The sequence below is a fragment of the Galeopterus variegatus genome, unplaced genomic scaffold (assembly GCF_000696425.1).
Source record: "Galeopterus variegatus unplaced genomic scaffold, G_variegatus-3.0.2 Scaffold1103, whole genome shotgun sequence".
In the NCBI taxonomy this organism is placed as follows: Eukaryota; Metazoa; Chordata; class Mammalia; order Dermoptera; family Cynocephalidae; genus Galeopterus; species Galeopterus variegatus.
The window spans coordinates 305803-314513 of NW_007727214.1; the positions used below are offsets into that span (position 1 = coordinate 305803).

An 8711-nucleotide genomic window follows, 5' to 3' on the forward strand; every position below is an offset into this window, starting at 1 on the left:
ACAAAGTGGGGGAAGGGGTTCTTACCACTGCCAGATATAATGACTTCTTATAAAGTTACAGTAATTAAGACAGATTACTATGTCACAAAGATGGATACAAAGACCAATGGAAAAAAGTCATATATGTATACATACATACATACATACATATATATGAATGAACTTGATTTATGATGAAGGTGACATTGCTGAGCACTAAAAATGACTTTAAAGAAAAGTACTATGTCTACTGGTTATCCATCAGACAAAAGAAAAGGAACTTGACCATTGCTCACCCCATGCATAAAAATCAATTCCAGATGGTTCGCAGATCTAAATATGAAAAGTAAAACCATAAAGCATCTAGGAGACAATGGAAGAGAATATTTCAATGAAAAGATTTCTTAAATAAAACATACAAAAGTACTAACCACAAAAGAGAAGACTGATAAATGAGACTACAATAAAATCAAGACAGAATTAAGTATGTAGGATGTTTGCCACATATAACTAATAAAGGAGCAGTATCCAGAATATGTAAAGAATACTTACAAATCAATAAGAAAAAGTTAGACAATCCAAGAGAAAAATGAGCAGGGTACTTAAGAGGCACTTCACAAAGGATATGAAAAAGTGCCCAACATCAGTCATCAGGGAAAAACACATTAAATCCACATTGAGAGACCACTATGCACCCAGTAGGATGGCCTAAACTAAAAGACTGACATTTCCAAGTGTTGACAAGGATATGGAGGAACAGAAACTCTCTCACATTGCTGGTGGGAAAGAAAAATGGCACAACTACTTTGGAAAACTGTTTAACAATATCTACCTAATTTAAACATACAGATACCCTTTAACCCAGCAATTTTACTCCTAGAAATGAGTACACAAGAGAAATAAATGCACACATGCATCAAAAGACATCCACAACAATGGTCACAGCAGCATTAGTTGTAACAGTCAAAATACTGGAAACCCACATTTCCATCAACAGTAGAATGGATGAGTAAGTTGTGGTATATTCATACTCTAGTACAGTTAAAAGCAATGAAAATGAACAACACGCTGCTACACAAAACAAAAAAGAATCTCACAAAAAAGAATGTGTGCTGTATAATACCATTTATATACAGTTCAACACAGGCAGAACTAATCTACAATGTTAGAAATCAGGAAGGTGACTACCTTTTGGGGAGAAGCATAAAGGAAACTTTCTTAACATATATAGTAGGTGTAGTGGTTACAAGGTATGTTTACTTTGTGATAAATCACTGACCTACACACTCATAATTAATGCATTTTTTTGGGTGACTGTCACACCACAACGAAAAGGTTTAATTAAAATGATAGCCACACATATCTTTGAGAAAGTCACATTGGTTTCCCAAAACAAAATCTGGAAAAACATTTCACTCAAGTAAACTTTACTTGTATCCTTCAGTTTATATTTTCACGTTACTTGCAGCATTCCTCCTTAAATCTAATAATAATAATACTATAATGGTAGGCTTTATTAAAATTACATGCATATTTTCTTCTTTACATGTTTTTACTTTGTCTTGCATCTCAAAATGTTTTCAATTCAATATATGTATCATAGAAAATAACTATACAGGGAATCCATCTTGGATTTTTTTTTTTTTTTTTTTTGTCTTTTGTCTTTTTCTGTGTCCGGCAACGGATCGCAACCCTCAGTGTTGCACCCGCACCGGACCGGGGACCGGCAACGGGATCGCAACCCTCGGGGTCGCTCCCGCGCCTCGCTCAGCCAGTGAGCAGGAACCGGTCTGTATGTGGGATCCGAACCCTCGGGCGGGAGCGCCGCCGCGCTTCCCAAGCGGCGCACCCATCCAGTGCGCCACCGGGCCGGCCATCCATCTTGGATTTTATCCTAAGAATTTATCACTTAAATATTAAACCAGTGATATTTAAACAGTACCACCTGCAGAGTTTTTCTAAATACGCACCTACAGAAATCCAATAGCCATATAATTTATTATCCAAATGAGAACCATGTAAGAGTGAATGGAAGCACTGCTAATACTTAAACTGGGACCACAGGGGCAAACTGAAACATGTGGTCATTCTACCTAGGAAGCCTTTCTAAAGCATTGCAAACAGATAAATAGACCTCAAAGGAAAATAAACCAATTTGAATATTAAAAATTTAATATTACTATACGATAAAAAAATACTAGAAATAAAGTAAGAAGACATGATTAACTAGGTAAATGTGTGTAACAAAGAAACTTCTTAGGCAGCAGTTAGAAAAATTAGGAAGATAGGAAAATAGGAAGTGTTCAACAACAATCACAATGCAAGAAATGAAAATTCAAACATTAGATACCATTTTTGCGCACATGAGATTGACAAAAGTTGGTGAGTGTATGGTGAAAGAAGCATTTCACATACAAGGGGTCTTCAAAAAGTTCATGGAAAGATTCATATTATCTTCTAATTCCATTTTTCCATGAACTTTTCCAAGTACACTTGTATCGCTGGGATGAGCACAAATCAGCACAATTTTGGGGAATCAATTTGGCATTTTAAACTTCAAAATGGAAAGATTTTCTGATCCAGCAATCCTACATGTAAAATTTAACTTTCAGAAGATACAAGGATACAAATGTACAAAGACACATTGTGCAAGGAAATCCACTGCAGCCTACTTGATGGAAGCAACAAAACAAAACAAACCCTACTCAAAACCTGGAAATAAGTATCCAACAGGGTACTTAAATAAATCACCTATAATTTAAGTGTTATGATATGGAAAGATCCTTACATAGAAGGCTTAGTGAACAATGACAACTGCAAAATAGTATGGCTAATAAGAGCCCATTTATACGAAAACAGAACCACACAGACTTTCATATGCATACATAATTTCTGGAAAAATATGTTAAGAAACCATTAACAATGGTTACCTTGAGGAGTACAATCTTTAGTATTCACTTTCTGACTTGTGCATAGTTTAAAATTGTATCATAAACATCTATTACTTACAGTTAAAGTAAGTAGATCCCACAAAAAACAAAAACAACATATTCTGCCCTAGAGCTACCCAATCAAAATTTCTGCAGATGGGGTCCAGAGTTTGTATATTTTGAAAATGTTCCTCAGTAATTTGGACGCACGCTCCAGTTAAGAATGACTAATACTGAAGAAACTTTGTTAAACATTCTTTCACTTAAAAACAAAATTCTATAGGCTTGGCTCCCAAAACAAGACTCCTTGTTTCTCATTTCTTTAAATATTAGTGAGGTACTCCTTAACAACCTATGATGAGAGACAAATTCACAGGATTTAATGCCTATCTTCTATAGAAATAATCCAAGGAAGTGTTTTTAAGCACTGAAGAGGATTGGTAATGCCTCAATCACAAAGACTTTGGCTAAATTTCAGAACTGAAATCTAGCCTAGCATGTGCTAAACACTGAGGTTATCACCACTTACAAGAAAGGCACGGTACCTATACTCAGTGATGGTCTAGAGAAGAAACATATCCTAAAAGCAATAATTATAAACCTATTACATAAAATTAAATTTCTGTCTCTGTTACTACATCTCCTGAAAATAGCTCAGTCAATTTTCACCAACTTAGAGGGAATCTTTGGGGCACTGTGACAAACTATAGGCTAATACAGAATTCACCTTCAAGGAAAGGAAGCCATCTTGCAAGCCATCTGAACAAGAATAACAAGAGGCCTACATAACAGCATATCCAGAAGATATAATCAGTATTTCATCCCATCACCCTAGAGGTGTGGGCACATCCATCCCTCCTTTCCCTCTTCAATTATTTACAATTTACAAGCTTTAGCCACATACGTATTTTCATTATCCTCACTTTGTAGATGGAAAAAGGAGACTTAAAAAATATGAGTCTTGTTATTTCACTGTCATATACCCTAGGCACCCACATATATATTTTTTAAAGTCCAATTAGTTCAGACTAGGTCTACTAAGAAAAATATGAGGTCTACTAGATTAAATATAGAATAAATTGTATATAAAAACATACATGTTTGCATGGTATAACAGAATAGTTCACACCATTTCAGGACAGAAACAGATGGGAGGCTGTAAATGTGCTTAATGACATCATATGAAATATCCTCAACTCCTAATAATCCACAACCTTAGAAGCTCTTTACAAGGATTTACTATCAGAAGGACTTGTCAAGCTGTAATGCATTGATAACATAAAGAAAAGCAGTAAAGGGAAAAAGATAAACTTAAGTTGGCCTTTGTGATGCTTAATTTTGTGTGTCAATTTAACTGACTGAAGGGATACTCAGATACTTGGTAAAGCATTATTTCTCGGTATGTCTGTGAGGGTGTTTCTAGAAAAGATCAACATTTGAATAGATAGAATGAGTAATGAAGATCACCTTCACCAGTGTAGGTGGGCACCATCCAACCCACTGAGGGCCTAAATAGAACAAAAAGACAGAGGAAGTGTGAACTTGCTCTCCTGTTTGAGCTGGGACATCCATCTTCTCCTGCCTCCTTCTCATGTCTCCTCGGACATGGCAGCTCCTCGTCCTCAGGCCTTTGGGTTTGGACTGAATTATACCAGCTTTCCTTGGCCTCCAGCTTGCCTCCAGCAGGCAGATAAAGGGACTTTTCCACATTCCTCAATTGTGTGAGCTGATCCTTCATAATAAATCTCTTTCTATAAATCTGTATATATATCTCCTATTGGTTTGTTTCTCTGGAGAACCCTGATTAATACAGCCTCCATGATGTTATGGTTATTGGCTTAGTGGGATCCTTTCCCCCACAAAATAAAAGCATGAAACTGTAATTAAAGATGATATATGAGTTTTGTTACTGAAATAGAATAGGAAAATACAAATAAGTAGATCCCAAATTATGTATTTTCAACTAAGTATCTAAAATCACACAAGAAGCACTTTTCTAACACAAATGTCACAAGGAACTCCAGTCATTTGCTAATTAAGCCATAAGAAATGTCTCTCCTTTTACATCTTTCCCAGTCTAGCACAATTCCAGCAAGTAACCCAAGACCCCCTGCCAACTGCTGCTATGCACTTTCACTCTCCTAAAGAATCTGGCTAGAGAATTAGTTTTATCACTGGCAAAGGAGCCTCACCCCTAATTTTTCATGCATTTCAACTGAAGAAGAGCATCTGAACCTGCTTACCTAACCTTTTCTAGTTCACAGTGTTTACACCCCTTTAAAGTCAAGATCTCTTGATCCTTACTTTTTTCTACATCTGGAGAAATGTGTGAGGAATTAAGAAATAAAAATGGCCCCAGGAGAGCAGGGCACGGGTCCCCAGAGTCGGAGCCTGGCCGATCAGAGCCTGTGGATCAGAGCCCGCAGATTGGAGCTGGGTCCTGGAGGACAGGAAATCCAAAACTAGCTCATGCAGACATAACTGGGGACCATCCCCTTAACTGAATGTTCATTAGATAGAGAAACTATAAAAGCCGAATCCCAGCCAAAGGCAGGGTGGTTGTTCACTTTCCTGGAGGCAACTCACATTTCACAGGCTGAGGAGGCACCTCAGGCCTCTGAAGGATGCTTTTCCAAATTTTCTAAGCACTCGACTTCTGGTCAAGATGGTGGAATAGATGGTCCCTAGCGTCACTCTCTCCCACAAATCAACCGATTTACAACTATAAAAACATAACATCAAGTGCATACGGAATGGGGAGACGTCCAGCGGGGGAGGCAGAATCTCCGCAGACACCACATGCCCTGTGGGGCCACCGTCGTGGGATCCAGCAGATAGGCTTCACCGCCACCACCCGTCTCCATTCCCTGCCTGACCCAGTGTGCACGGAGTGGGGAGACATCCAGCAGGGGAGGCGGAGGCTCTGCAGAAACCACACACCCTGTGGGGCCACCACTGCGCAATCCAGCAGGTAGGCTTCACTGCCGGCACCTGGCTCCATTCCCAGCCTGGCCCAGTCTGGATAGAGCAGGGTGATGTCCGGCAGGGGAGGCGGGAACTCTGTGGGGACCACACCGCCACCACGCGATCCAGCCGCCTGGCCCAGTGCACGCGGAGCGGGGAGACGTCCAGTGGGGGAGGGAGAAGCTCCACAGAGACCACACTGCCGCCACGTGATCCAGCAGCCCGGTCCAGTGTGTACGGAGCAGAGAGACATCCAGCAGGGAAGGAGGAAGCTCCGTAGAGACCACACACCCTGTGGGGGGACTGCCGCCACATGACCCAACAGCAGGTAGCCTTCACCACTGCCACCCAGCTCCATCCCAAGCCTGGCCCAGTGCACATGGAGGAGGGAGACGTCCAGCAGGGGAAGGGGAAGCTCTGCAGAGACCACATGCTCTGCGGTGCCTCTGTGCATCCCAGCAGCCCAGTCCAGTGTGTGCGGAACAGGGAGACGTCCAGCAGGGGAGGTGGAAGTTCGGCAGAGACCACACACCCTGCAGTACCACCACGTGACCCAGCAGCCTAGCCGAGTCCAAGCTGACCAGAGAGGTGGCTCGCCGGAGAGGCCCAAGACCCGAGGCAACCACACACGCAAGGCACTAGTGGCCAACTGAGCAGTCACTGAGATAGCCATACCAAATTGGCAACCACAGCAACATCTTAGTCAGGCAATAGTGTCAAACCTGTGGACTGTGAAACCCCTGCCACAATGAATAAACATCAAAGAAAAGATACCAGAAATACGAAAAATCAAGAAAGTACACCACCAAGGGTAATAACTCTCAAGCTCTAGATGCTATGGAACAAGAAGCCCTTGAAATGTCTGACAAGGAATTTCAAGTGATAATTCTAAGGAAACTGAATGAGATACAAGAAAACTCAGCTAGACAACATGATGAAAGGAGGAAAAGTATCCAGGACCTGAAAGAAGAAATGTACAAGGAAATCAACGCCCTGAAAAAAAACTGTAGCAGAACTTGCGGAACTGAAGAATTTATTCAGCGAAATAAAAAACACAATGGAGAGTTTAACCAGCAGGCTTGCAGAAGTTGAAGAGAGAACCTCTGAACTTAAAGATGGGCTGTTTGAAATAACACAGACAGACAAAATAAAAGAAAAAAGAATCAAAGGCATTGAAGAAAATCTGAGGGAGATATCAGACAACCTTAAGCGCTCAAATATCCGAGTCACGGGTATTCCAGAAGGGGAGGAAAAAGTAGATTGCATTGAAGACATATTCAACAAAATAGTGGCAGAAAACTTCCCAGGTATAGGAAAAGTCACAGATCTTCAGATCCAGGAAGCTCAAAGATCCCCAAACATATTCAACCCAAAAAGGTCTTCTCCAAGACATGTTACAGTCAAATTGGCAAAACTCAAAGACAAAGAGAGAATCTTAAAAGCTGCAAGAGAGAAGCATCAAATCACCTGTACGGGAGCCCCAATCAGACTAACATCAGACTTTTCATCACAAACCCTAAAAGCCAGAAAGGAATGGGATGATATATTCAAAATACTAAAAGACAGAGAATAACAAAAGACCATGCATAGCCAAAGCAACTCTGAGCAAAAAAAATGATGCTGGAGGTATAACACTACTTGACTTCAAACTATACTATAAAGGTATAATAACCAAAACAGTATGGTACTGGCATAAAAACAGACACACTGATCAATGGAATCGAATGGAGAATCCAGAAATCAACCCACACACCTACAGCCCTCTGATCTTTGACAAAGGCACCAAGCCTATACACTGGGGAAGAGACTGCCTCTTCAGCAAATAGTGCTGGGAGAACTGGATATCAATATGCAGGAGAATGAAACTAGACCCATCTTTCACCATACACTAAAGTCAACTCAAAATGGATTAAAGAATTATATATACACATTGAAACAATAAAACTTAAAGAAAACATAGGAGAAACACTTCAGGAAGTAGGACTGGACACAGACTTCATGAATATGACCCCAAAAGCACGGGCAACCAAAGGAAAAATAATCAAATGGGATTATATCAAACTAAAGAGCTTCTGCACAGCAAAAGAAACAATTAACAGAGTTAAAAGACAACCAACAGAGTGGGAGAAAATATTTGCAAAATATACATCCAACAAAGGATTAATATCCAGAATATACAAGGAACTCAAACAACTTTACAAGAAAAAAACAAGCAACCCAATTAAAAAATGGGCAAAAGAGCTAAGCAGGCAATTCTCTAAGGAAGATATACAAATGGCCAACAGACACCTGAAAAAATGCTCAACATCACTCAGCATAAGGGAAATGCAAATCAAAACTACACTGAGATACCACCTCACCTCAGTTAGGATGGCTAAAATCCGAAAGACGTACATTGTTGGTGGGTCTGCAAACTGGTGCAGCCTGTATGGAAGATGGTATGGAGGTTCCTCAAACAGTTGCAGATAGATCTACCATATGACCCAGCTATCCCACTGCTGGGAATAAACCCAAAGGAATGGAAATCATCAAGTCGAAGGTATACCTGTTCCCCAATGTTCATTGCAGCACTCTTCACAATAGCCAAGAGCTGGAATCAGCCCAAATGTCCATCATCGGATGAGTGGATACGGAAAATGTGGTATATCTACACAATGGAATACTACTCAGCTATAAAAACGAATGAAATACTACCATTTGCAACAACATGGATGGACCTTGAAAGAATAATATTAAGTGAAACGAGTCAGGCAGAGAAAAAGAAATACCACATGTTCTCACTTATTGGTGGGAGCTAAAAAAATAAACAAATTAATTCACCCACAAACACACACAAAA

At 40.1% G+C, this 8711-nt stretch overlaps 1 protein-coding gene across 1 annotated transcript in view; it reads right to left on the reverse strand.

Moving 5' to 3' along the window:
* RNF19A (ring finger protein 19A, RBR E3 ubiquitin protein ligase) overlaps positions 1 to 8711 on the reverse strand; it is a 63352-nt gene that overhangs the window by 33579 nt on the left and 21062 nt on the right. The window lies entirely within an intron of this gene.